Below are 13,265 nucleotides of genomic sequence, written 5' to 3'. Positions count from 1 at the left end.
CACATCATCTTAATTTTGACCGTCTTGTCATCTTAGCTCCTACTACCATATCACTTTTCCGGATCTATTCGTCATAATCCGTATTAGACTCCATTTACAATACCTCACTACATGCATCCAATCGTTAAATGGGTATTTATGGTCATTCAACGATAGTCTTAGCTTATGCGACTCAATCTTCACCAATAATAAAGTCTTTCATTTTAGAGACAACAAGAATCTAAAGGAGAGAAGAAAAAAAAACATCACCGCCTTCAAAGAATAATTCCTTACTTCACTCTTACTCAAAGAATTTGCATCTACATTAAAGTTTATCTATCTATCTACATAGTTTCAACTTTGTGCTGATTGAACTTCTAAACTTACTGAATTTCTCGTGGTACAATGTCGTAGAGAATAAGAGGCATCAGCGCGTTTAAAAGGCTGCGGGAAACCAAGAGGCTAGTCGACAAGATGAAGATAGCTTTGAATGTGAAGAAAACAAAGGTGATTTTTTTTTCTTCTTCTTGAATGTGTTCGCAACATCGGTCATCCACATTTTTAGCTTCACCGTGTTGTTTGATGATGTGGTATGCATATGATGGATACCCAGTTTCTGCGGTGCGCGAATTTGTGAACTCCATTCAACAATCTAAAGAACATATCCTTAATTCCAAGTCTCTTCTTCTCGAAAGGAACAAAACCATCTTTCCACCCACATGGTATTGAATCATCCTCTAAAAGGAGGTCGGCCTCTGCAAGGTAAACCACCATAGGCTGATGTACTACATATCTGGTTGATGCTCAATCTTTGCTCTACTTTCTTGCAATGAATCATCCAATCTTGCAAGCTGTCTGAACTTTCTTTCTTCTGTGAAGCATTAGAATTCTGTCTCACCTCCCCACCTAGCTACATCTCTAATCTTCGATGTGATCTTAGCAATTTCCTTCTCTATCTCATCCACTACCACAAGATATTCAGATATCTTTGCATAATCAATAACTGGCCAATGGTCGAGCCAAAGGATCCAAATAACTTCAGTACCATCAACCAACTCTTTCCTGCATTGCGTCAACTGATCAAGATCCCTTTCCTTTGTCCACTTCCAACCACTACCATTAAAGACCTCAAACGGCTCCCACCCGGACAAATCCATCACATAGAACATTGAACTTTTCAAAATTGAATAGCTTATCAAATGGCATTGGTTCTAGCAAATCAAAGTCTTTGTAGAATAGAGATGAGCAAGGCTAGGCATCAGAAGAGTTATGCTCAAGAATGTAGTAGTCAAGCATGCCCTGGCCAGTGCGGTTTTCTGATTGTTCAAACCCCAAATAATCAGAGGAACCTCCAGGAATTTGTCTCTCCTGATGGAATTCTGCAAGTTAGAAGTAGCAGTGATGGCTATCCAATTTGAGATCCTCAATGTAAGCAAACTGGATCCAGGGAACGAAGAAATGACAGTTCCGACTACAAGAATAGATAATACCAAGATGAATGAAAACCAAATATTTCATGCTACAGCTGCTTGGCTTAAGCTACTCAATGTTTACAAATTCACTGTCGGCCTTGTTCATTCTGTTCATAGTATGGATTTTGTTGTATCACTATGACTGTCAAAATTTATCATCAGAAGCTTTGCCCTCTATTAGCATTGTAGCAGAAACAAATCACAGCGAAGACTAAGGTTGCAGAATAATCAACTGCTCATGATCAGATATCTGACTATTCATTCAGGATTCTCTCATAACCATATATCTGCCAAATGCATAATATTGATACAGTAGGCAACCATCAAAGTAGCTAAGATGTAATAAGTATCAACCATCTGATGTAGGTGAACTTCTGAAGGATTTTTTTTAAAAAAAAAAAATCCAGTAGTTCTGTAAGTTGAATATACAAAATGATGTTAAGTAAAAAGCATCTTTTACATTCTTATCTCATAATCAATTAAAAGTACTACCAGCACCGAAGTGAAAAAATGGAAATGTTAAATAATGTTTTTTTATAAGAATAAACATTCTAAGCCCGAATACTTTCTATTTAGTACCCAACCGACACTCAAGCTGCTTTGTTTAACCTCTTCAACCTCAAGTTCCAGTCAGTTGTTTAGCTTAATTTTAAAAGAACACTCAAGTTCCCTGTATGAAATGAATTACCTATGATTCTCCAAAAGGGAAAGACCTCATTTACAATACTATTTAGAATCTGAATGAGTAAAAAATAGATAGAATTCATAAAACACCATCACTGCCATCTCACAGTATACTCTATTCTAAAATCAAACAGCGCTATTTCTAAGTTCTAAACAAACCATAAAATTTCACAAGGTACCATAAAACCTGATCTAAAACCCATTACTATAAGTTTCGGAAAGGGTCGTCATCCCACTCGGAGGTCCTATGCTCCAAAACTTGCTGATGGAAGATTTAACCCATCTTAGCAGAAGAGACAATATAAGTGAGCTTGTGAATTACTCAACATAGTTACTCTCCTCGTATACAAAAAAATAATCAAAACGACAATGCTATTACCATGGTGCTCAATATACTTCATCTGTCAAGGAGGCATTTACGATTAACTATCTAAATCAAGCTCCTTTGATTAGATCATTTCCAATCAATTAGAACCAAGCCAGCGCCTAATAGATCATAAAGAAGAAGTTTCTGACTAAAGGATGAAGAACAAGATATCACCGCATAATTGCAGAAAGGCGTTTCATCCATAATGCTGATGCTTCCAGCTAAAAGAGAATTTCCTCACTTTGTTTCGCTTTCCTCCTTCTGACTATAAACTTGAAAGGAGGAAAAACACAAGAGGGGTCAAATTTTTCACAAAGATAGAAAAAGGAGACAAAGGAAAGGAGAAAAGGATCCTTTCATGCCAAAGAAAAAAACACTTTTTGAATCAATCACTACAACAACAAAAAAATTCTCAAAGATGGAAAGAGATAAAAGAAGGGGAAAAAAAAGATTCTTTCATGTCAGCAAAACAACTTTTGGATCAATCACTACAACAATCAAATATTCTTCATTACCCATCTGAATCCCCAACGAAAGAGAGATTTCTTCGTCAATTGAATAAACTTTTGGATCAACCAAACACACCCAGAGATCCAGAGAAATAATTCACAAAAGCTTCTTACCGTGACAAGAATCGCCACAGTACGTCATGAACTAGGGGATGAATGAACCAATCGAACATAAATTTGAGGAATTGCTAGAAGAACATATCCTGTCAGAAACATTGCTTCTTAATGCAGAAAGGAAGACCAACTCATCACGCAGAGAGGAGGCGGCGGCGGCACAAGGCAGGAACCCAGCAGCTTTAGATAGGATCACTCTGTTATAGGCATATTCGGGCGCCTGGACCACCTCCGGACACCTGGACTACCTCCGGGCGCCTAGATCGAGTTCTATCCGATTCTGCTTCGTCGCTAACTTATCCATGTTCGAGCTCCTGGACCTGGCCAGGGCACTTGGACCGCTGACATGTCCATGCCTTATTGAAACTCTATTTCTAAAACTTCATCCATCTCCGAGTGCTTGGATTGTGACGTATGCTAGCCAATCAGCTTGCGCCATCTCAACTCAACTAGTCGCCCATTCGGCCCCTTTCTGGGCGGCTGATCAACTCCGGATGCTTGGACCTCCAGACACCTGAACTGAGTCCGGACGCCTGGAGCTCCTTTTTCAACCATATGATTTCCTACATCACAGAGTTAACACAAAAAAAATATAATGTACAAAACAAAGTTAACAAAAAAAAATATAACGTACAAAACAAAGTTAATACAATATAGAGATAGCATTATTAATTAAATTCTGTCTTCCTAAGACCAGAATCTAGTTATGGTCTCAATTTAAGTTTCCAAAATTGATCTAAACTGGACCAGCACCTATAGCTCTACCGGGACTCGTTCTCACTGGATCACTCTCCTCCAGTGACTTACCTCACTTATCATTTGCAATCACATGACTTACCTTTTGACTCGCCAAGTCTTCTTGCCGGAATCGCACATCAAGACTCCAGCCAATTGTCTGGAATCGAACATCCTGGACTTCAACTAACTGTCAGGTCTCGTAGACCCAGCTGGACTTCCCGCCAGAAACGCACATCTAGACTTCAGCTTGGTATCAGGTCCTCTATACTCGTCAATTCATGTACACTCTGTAAAGAGATTAGATAATACAACATCTAACTTTAATTCATTTGTCATTCATAAAAACTTAAGTTTGATCATTGATGCTAATTATTCCAACAACTTACATGTCATCGGAGATGATGAAGTGCAAGAAAATTGAAGTAGAGAAATTGGCAACCGAAGGTGATGTTGGGGTTTCGAGGGGTTACTCGCGTATCAATCGTGGGGTTTAATGGGAGGAGGACCGTTTGATTAACCTAGAATGGTGTGTGATGATTGTGGATAGTCTAATTAGAATAAAGGTGTGATGATGGAAATGTTGGTGCGATTAGCACTGACGGTCTAACTCAGATTTTGATGAATGACAAAATAGGTTAAGTTAGTTTTGTTGTGATCTAACACTTTGACTAAGTGTGCAGGAGAAGTCCAGCTAGGTCGACGGGCCGACCGAATAGTTGGCACGAAGACCAGCTAGGTCGACGGACCGATTGGATAGCTGGCAGGAAGCCCAACTAGGTCGACGGGTTGACCTGATAGTTGGCACGAAATCTAGACTGGTCGATGAGCTGACCGGATGTTTGGCACGAAGTCCAGTTGACCAGTCAGCTGGCACGAAGTCCAGCTGACCAGTCAGCTGGCACGAAGTCTAGACGAGTTGACAGACAGACCAGACGTCTAGCAGGTAAGTTAAGGTAAGTCACTGGAGGGGAGTGATTTGGTGAGGATGCATTCCCAGTTAGAGAACTTAGGCGTCGATCCAACTTAGAACCATTTCGGAAATCTAAGTTGAGATCGTGACTAGATTCTGGTCTCAAGGAGACGGAATCTAATTACTACTCTGTTTGACTATAAATTGTGCTAACTTTTGTTTTGCAGAGTAGTTTAACTTTTATTTTGCCTCGGACTAACATTTTCTTGCAGGAAAAGGAATTTCAGGAAAATGGTGGTCTGGGCGCCCGGAAGGGATCCGAGCGCCCAAAGTTAGTTCGGGCACCTGGAAGGGATCTGGGCGCCCGGAAGGCAAAACTATCTCATCGCAGATATAGAGCGCGCTGATTGGTCGAACCTTCGTCACGGTCCAAGCGCCCGGAAGGGATCTGGGCGTCCAAAGCATGCCTATAAAAGAAGGCCTCCACGGAGCATCAAACACAACTTCTGCTACAACTGCTCTGTTGCGCTCTGCCCCTGTTACGCTGCGAAGATACTCCGACAACTTGCGGTTCAAGTTTTATTTATTATTGTTGTCAGTATTTCGTTTTAATAGTTCTTATACTTACTGTTGTAATCTTGTTTGTGACCTATTAGTGATTGCCCAATGAAAACACTCAACGAGTGCGGGCCTTGGAGTAGGAGTCGACGAAGGCTCCGAATCAAGTAAAACTGGTTCGTGTTAGCATTGTCTTTTGTGCTTTTTCCAGTGCATACTCGCTTCGAATTTTAGATCGCTATTCACCCCCCCCCCCCCCACTTTAGCGACTTCCACGATCCAACAAGTGGTATCAGAGCCAGGTTCTGCTCTGATTTAGTGCAACCACCGATCAGACAAAGGGGGTGAAATTCTTTTTCTTCTTTTCGATTTTAAGTTTTACGATATAATACAAACTGGTATCATTACTTTTTTGAAAATTATTTTTTTCGTAGCAATTAAGTTGAACTGGTGCAACACCAATTCAATTTTATTTTATTTTTTAATTTAATCCCGCACTACTAATCCAAGACCGGATACTTTTTTTTCTTTTCTCTCCTTGTGTGCAGGATCAATATCTCAAATCGAAGGTTTTAGCACAGTTCGTCCACCTCTGTTCAACGGTGACGACTTCACCTACTGGAAGAAGCGTATGGAAGTCTACTTAAAAACCGACTTTGACCAGTGGTTCAGGGTCACCCGTGGCTCAAGGCGTCTGTCGACAACTCCGAAAATCCATTGGACCCGGAACAATGGAATCCGGACATGAAGAAGAAAGTCTAAACGGATTTCAAAGCACTCAACACATTGCAATGTGGGTTGACGAAGGAAGAACTGAACCGAGTGGGACCACACCAGAACGCAAAAGAACTATGGGACAAACTCGTCGAACTTCACGAGAGAATCAGCGACGCCAAGATAACCAAACGAGACCTTCTTTTAAATAAATTTAATACTAAGATGCAGGAAGGAGAATCCGCGAGTCAACTCCACGCGAGGATCAAGGATATCCTCGATAGACTTCACACTATCGGTCACCAAATGGAGAACCACGATTTGATCAGGTACACTTTAAACGTGTTTCCTCGAAATGCATTGTGGGCATCCATCGTGGATGCCTATAAGATTTTGAGGAATCTTTCTAAATTAAAGTTAGATGAGTTGTTTTGTAAACTTGAGCTACACAAGCAAACTAACGCCCAAACCGAGAAAGGTATCGCTCTTTTTGCAGGTTCCTCCAAGGAAAAGACAATGACCAAGCCTGAACCTGAAGATGAGTCTGACTAAGATTCAGAAGACAAAGAGTACCTGATGAACTTGATAAGAAAAATATTCACCAGGAGAAAGAAGAACTTCAGCAGGAAGGACCTGCAAAAGATCAACTCCACAACTGAACCAAGACACGTGACTTGCTTCGGATGCAACAAGAAGGGTCACTACAAGAACGAGTGCCCAAAACTGAAGAACGACAAATCAAAGACAACCAAGAAGAAGGCACTTAAAGCAACATGGGACGATTCGTCTTCAGAAGAATCAGAAGCCGAAAAGAAGAAGTACCAAAGTCACCTCGCGTTGATGGCTCGTGAGTTAGGATCGGAAAACGAGTCCAAACTCGAATCAAGCCACGAGTTCGTACTCGTTTCCGAAGGTCCCCGTGAGGTAAATTTCTATTTAAATAAAAAGTTTTTTAAAATTATTGCATGTTTAGATAGAAAGTTAACTGCAATTGAAAATCAAAATAAAATGCTCCTTGAGGAAAACCAACAACTCAAGGAACAAATTGAAAAATCAAATCCAAATCAGGTTTTAAGACTTGAGGAGGAAAATTCAACACTAAAAAGTGAAATCATAAAACTAAAAGGGTTGTTAGAAAAATTTACAGTTAGATCTAAAAATTTAGATATTATCTTAAACAGTCAAAAGGCTGTTTACAATAAATCTGGACTTGGATACAAGTTAAATTCAAATAAATCATTAATATCACTAATAACGCAAAATAAAAAATAAACCAAAGCTTGGGTTCCAGAAGCATGTTTAACCACGCAAGTAGGAATTAATAAATCTTATATACCTAAAAATGAAATATATTATGTAAAATACAAAAACCCAATTCAGAATTCTAACTATAAAATTAAATCAACTAAACCAAAATCAAATAACTGTAGAACCAAAATAAAACTAAACTATCATCAAGTTGATTACAATTATAAAAGTAATCGACATAAACCAAAAACTAAAATTTAACCCAGATCCATAATTCAGGGGTGTTAGGACCAAAAGTAGCTAGAGGGGGGGTGAATAGCTCGTCGCGTGCTCGTTGCTCGGCGTTGCTTGTTTCTTCAAGAATGCGCAGCGGAAAATACAGAAACAATCACACAACGCTAACACGGTTGGTTTACTTGGTATCCACCTCACAAGAGGTGACTAATCCAAGGATCCACACCAACACACACACCCTCCACTAATAAAACTCTCCTTTATGGTAACTACCAAGGGCGGAGAAGCCCTACAAGACTCAATACAAGAAGAAAGGGAAAGGTAATGAAATACAAGCTTACAAGCTTACAATGAGTGCAAAAACCCTAACCCTAGTTTCTTCTTCTTGCTTTGATCCGCCTCTTGACTTGGAAGAGCCTCCAAGAACCTTCAAGAACTGGCGATCTCGAGCTTGAGAAAAGCTGTGGAGGAGCTGGTGAAGATCTGAGTTGAATCGGTGAAGAGATGCTGAAGGAAATGAGCGCCTGCGGCTTAAATCGACGCTAACGGTCGAATCCCGATCGATTGGAATGCTCCCAATCGATCGGGGAGGCTTTGGATCGATCCACGGATCGATCCAGAGCGCCTCTGTGCTTTCTGGAATAGCCTGGATCGATCGGTGGATCGATCCAGGGCTTATCGCGCATAAACAGCAGCTCCCAATCGATCCACTGATCGATTGGGACCTCTGGATCGATCCACGGATCGATCCAGAGGGGTTCTGTTCACGGGGACTCACCGAATCGATCGACGGATTGATCCAGATCTTCTGGATCGATCCACTGATCGATCCAGATCTGCTGGATCGATCCACGGATCGATCCAGACCTGCTGGATCGATCCACGGATCAATCCAAACCTGCTGGATCAATCGGCCGATCAATCCAGATCTTGGTTTTTGCCCAAAACCAAGTCCAAAGCCCCCTAAACCAACATCTAGTCAACCATGACTTGTTGGTACATAAGACCTAGCATCCGGTCACCCTTGACTAGCTAGGACTCTCTCACCAAGTGTCTGGTCAATCCCTTTGACCCACTTGGACTTTTCTCTTCTTGCCAAGTATCCGGTCAATCCCTCTGACCTACTTGGACTTTTCTTCCACGTGCCAAGTATCCGGTCAATCCCTTTGACCTACTTGGACTCTCACCAGATGTCTGGTCAACCTTGACCCATCTGGATTTCTCATGCCTGGCTTCACTCACCAGGACTTTCCCAATTGCCTAGCTTCACTCACTAGGTCTTTCACCTGGCTTCACTCACCAGGATTTTCCTCCTGCCTAGCTTCACTCACTAGGACTTCCTTCTGCCAGGCTTCACTCACCAGGACTTCCTTCTGCCTGGCTTCACTCACCAGGACTTTCAGTCAAGTATCCAGTCAATCTTGACCTACTTGACTTTCTTCAATCAACCTTGCATTGTCAAGCATCGAAACTCAAACCAAGACTCAAGCTTGGTCAACCAGGTCAACCTTGACCTGAGGGATGTTGCACCAACAATCTCCCCCTTTTTGATGTTTGACAATACCAACACTATCACTTACAATACCACATGTAAGTTAGGCTAATCCCATAGCCTAAACCTTCTTCATGCCACTATGTAATGAATACATAAGTTAAGCCCTTCATTCTCCCCCTAAGAGGGCAAACTCCCTCTAGGTAATAAAAGCCTAACTTACTCCCTTTCATTCTCCCCCTATTGGCACACATCAAACCATGCCCCATTTTTGGGCACACATCAACAAATTCACTTGTTGAAAACTCTCCCCCTGAAGAGTTGCTCATCGTTGTTCACAACTTCACTCGTTGTGATCAACACGATAAGGAAGGTCTCATACCCTTCATTTATCCTTAACCCTACATTCTTCCTCAATGTAGGCAAATGCCCATCCTTGAGCATTATTCACTTAACGGAAGGTTAACCACCTTCCAAGGTTTATGAAAAATAATTTTCATGCCTTTAAAGAGTCCCTCCCCCTAAAGACATGGTGGTAACTTCTGTCATTGCACCAACAATGACTTGGAATCCCTAAAACTTTAGGAAACCCTATTGTAGAAGTTTTGAGGTTCCAATATTCAAAATCTGAAACAAACCTCAACCTAAACTTCAACTTAGCCTTCCTTAACCGGTCCATCCTTGTTTTCACATGAAAACACCCCTTTTTATGTAAACATATGTATTTTGAGGGGTTAGGAATAATTACCTTGACTAAAATAGGTTCAAAATGCTGAAAATGGGCTTTCCCAGCCAAAATCAGCAAATTGGATCGATTGGAGTTGGGTTCCAATCGATTGAACCTTTCTGAATCGATCCACTGATCGATTCAGACTTCCTAGATCGATCGGCTGATCGATCCAGCGAGCTTCTGCTCGCGGGAGACTTGCCTTCTGAATCGATCCATGGATCGATTCAGGCACTCCAATCGATCCATGGATCGATCGGAGCTCTGATAGTTGCTGAATTTCAAAATCAGCTAACTTCAGAAATCCCTAGAAAATTCTACAAAAATCCAAAAATCATGAAATTTCGTGTAGGCATTATTTAGGGCATTTACTATCAAGGAAAAATAGTTTTCTATGAAAATACTTCATATTTTCAAAGATTGGCACAAACTTGAAAACTTGCAAAAACTTTAGTGTTTTCTTCAAGTTTGTGTCTAACTATTCAATGGTGATTACTATCAAAAGATAGCCTTCACCAAGGTTTTCCAAAATCATTTTGAAAACATTTTCAAACCAATATCCCACCATGTTCCTTGGGCTTAATGCACATGACTTGTACATTAGCTTTCCCAATGATGGGAAAACACATAACTATGTGTTTTGATGAACTTAAAACTCAAAGAAATGCACTAAATCAATATGTTGAGTTTTGTTCATCATCCTAACATCTCACTTGTATCTATTGTGGACAAAACACATACAAGTCATCTTATAGGTCTTTGTGAGATGTATATTTTGATTTTTCCCTAATCTAGGGTTCATGCAAATTTATCTAGGCATTTTGAGTGGTAAACATCCACCAAGGATGTTACTCGTTGATTCACTTGTTAAACAAATGCCACTTGTTGTAAACAAATGCCACTTGTTGAACTAATGCCATTTGTCCTTAAATTTAAGGAAACCAAATTAATGCATAATAATGTTATGGCATTCATCAAAATAAAATAGCTTTCAAAAGAAAGATTCCTATAGCTACATGATATATGTATGGCATGACATGGTATTTTTGTATTTTTCATAATAAAACATGAATGTAAAGATACAAGACTTAATATGATGTCATGACATATAATGGGCAATCAATCATGGCAAGATTTAACATAAATAAAATATACCTAGATTACCTACCTAAGTATCCTTAACCACTTAGCTAAAGTCTAAATATACTACTTGTTTTAATTAAAAAAATTTAACCTAGATTGCCCTAAATGCTTCAAAGAAATGCCAAAACCTATATTGATATTTCTATTTCTCTTGATTTGTTTATGCCACTTAACAATTAAGAATATCCTCAAATGTTGGCATATTCCATTTTTCCTCAAGAGTAACCAATTAATTCAAGGCCCGGATTGCCTTAAATTTCCAAGAGAATACCAAAATCCCAACTTGGTATTTCTCAAGGTTTCTCAATTTGTGCCATTTTAAGATAAAATCAATTTTTCCACCATTAGGCACATTTTACTCTTTCAAGGAGTAAATAATAATTCCATTTCATTTTCAAAGGTTAACAAAAACCTTAAAAATGCTCCTTGAGTGTCAATTTCCTCAAAGTTGGGTTAACTACCCTTTTAATCGGAGTTGACACTCTCTAACCCATCTATGGGGTAGAGAAGATGCTCCTAGGAACCCAACACCTATTGGTGCTCCTTGGATGCTCTAGGTATTCACTAGGGATAACTTCCCTAAATACCTTCCTAGTGACCTTGTTTGGCTTCTTATAAGCCTTGGTCACTTTTTCTAGGTCAACTCTAGGGATAGCCTCCCTTGTGACCTTGTTAGTGAATTTCTTAGACTTCTTAGAAGTCTTAGTCACTTTGGTTGCAAAAATACTCTTAGGGATGACTTCCCTAGTATTTTTGGCTTGACCACTAGACCTAGGGTTTGTTCCATAACTATATGGAACTCTATGGTAACAGGGCACATCCTTCTTAGCCTTTGGTTTGTATCCCAAACCTCTATGGCCGTTGGATGACCTTTGTGCTCCTAGACCTAGGCTATGCTCATTTTGCCCTAATAGGATATTTTCCATCCTTTTTAGGGTCTTTTCCATTTTATCAAGTCTTGACCTTAAGACTTGATTTTCTCTCACTAAGTCCTTAGTATTTGATTTTTCATTTGATCCATGAGCATTTTTGTTCTTAGGCATGTATCTATTATCCTTAGTGTTCCCGCCCAAGTGTCTATCTACCTTCCTAACCTTAGGTTGGGTAGTTTTGGCATGTAGGGCCACATACTTTTCCTTAAAGCCCTCATGCTTTCTATTCTTATGGTAAATTGCATTAAAATGATAAAAATTAGAACTATCATGCTTTTTACCATAATGTAAAGGGGTAGGCTCAATAAATGTTACCTTCTTCTTTACCTTGGAGGCTCCCCCTTGACTAGTGCCTCCTTGAGCCTTGACCATCTTCTTCCCCTTGGGGCATTGACTACGGTAATGCCCCTTTTGATTGCAAGAGAAGTATATAATATGCTCCTTGCTCTTCTTTGTGTTGGGGATGGTCTCCTTGGGCTTGGTCTCCTTGGGCTTCACCTTGCCCTTTTGTGTCACTTGGCACTTCTTCTTGGCCAATTTAGGGCACTTGCTCTTGTAGTGCCCATGTTCCCTACATTCAAAGCATATAATATGATTTTTATTATTAATTGAAATATTTATACCTTTGCTTGTAGGGGTGGCATCTTTTCCTTTGGATCCAGAGGTAGAAGCTTCCTCTTGATCGGACCTTGATTCTCCTCCATTTGATTTTTCTTGACTTGTGGAGGTAGAATCTTCTTCCTCCTCTTCGTCTCTTGACCCGGATGTAGAAGCTTCTCCTTCTTCTTGATCCGGCGTCACCAAGGATTGCTCCCCCTCAATCCTAGAGGTGGAGGCTTCATCATCTTGAATATGAAACAAGGAGTATGCTCTCTCCTTGTTCCCTTCGTTACATTCCCTTGAGGATGAAGCTTCTTGGATTTCCTCTTCTTCGGAGGTTGAGCATCTCTCAACCTCGGAGTCCTCCTCTTGGTCTTGCCCCAAAGAGTCACCCTCTCTCGATTCTTCATGATCTTGTACAGTGGAGGGGATCTCTTCATGAAGCTTGGCCAATTTGCTCCATAACTCCTTTGCATCTTCAAATTTTCCAATTTTGCAAAGGATGGTGCTTGGCAATAAATTGACCAAAAGCTTGGTCACTTTGTCATTTGCCTCCAACCTTTGAATTTGCTCCGAGCTCCATTTGCTTTTCTTGAGAAATTTGCCCTTGGAGTTTGTTGGAGCTTTGAAACCTTCCATTAGAGCAAACCATTGCTCTATCTCCATCATAAGAAAATTTTCAATTCTTGATTTCCAAGAATCGAAGCTTGTGGATGTGTACGGTGGAGCCACCCTTGTGTCAAATCCAAGTCCATCTTGGAATTGCATCTTGAAGTTGAGCTTCTTGAAATCTTTGACTTTTGATGAATTTGCTTCAACTTCTTCACCCTCTAGCTTTGCTTGT

At 40.3% G+C, this 13,265-nt stretch overlaps 1 pseudogene; it reads right to left on the bottom strand.

Moving 5' to 3' along the window:
• Nucleotides 1-252: 252 nt before the first annotated feature.
• Nucleotides 253-1,493, bottom strand: LOC121991325 (annotated as a pseudogene).
• Nucleotides 1,494-13,265: the final 11,772 nt, after the last annotated feature.

Source organism: Zingiber officinale, chromosome 6B (assembly GCF_018446385.1).
Source record: "Zingiber officinale cultivar Zhangliang chromosome 6B, Zo_v1.1, whole genome shotgun sequence".
NCBI lineage: Eukaryota > Viridiplantae > Streptophyta > Magnoliopsida > Zingiberales > Zingiberaceae > Zingiber > Zingiber officinale.
This window is presented reverse-complemented; position numbering and strand designations above follow the sequence as displayed.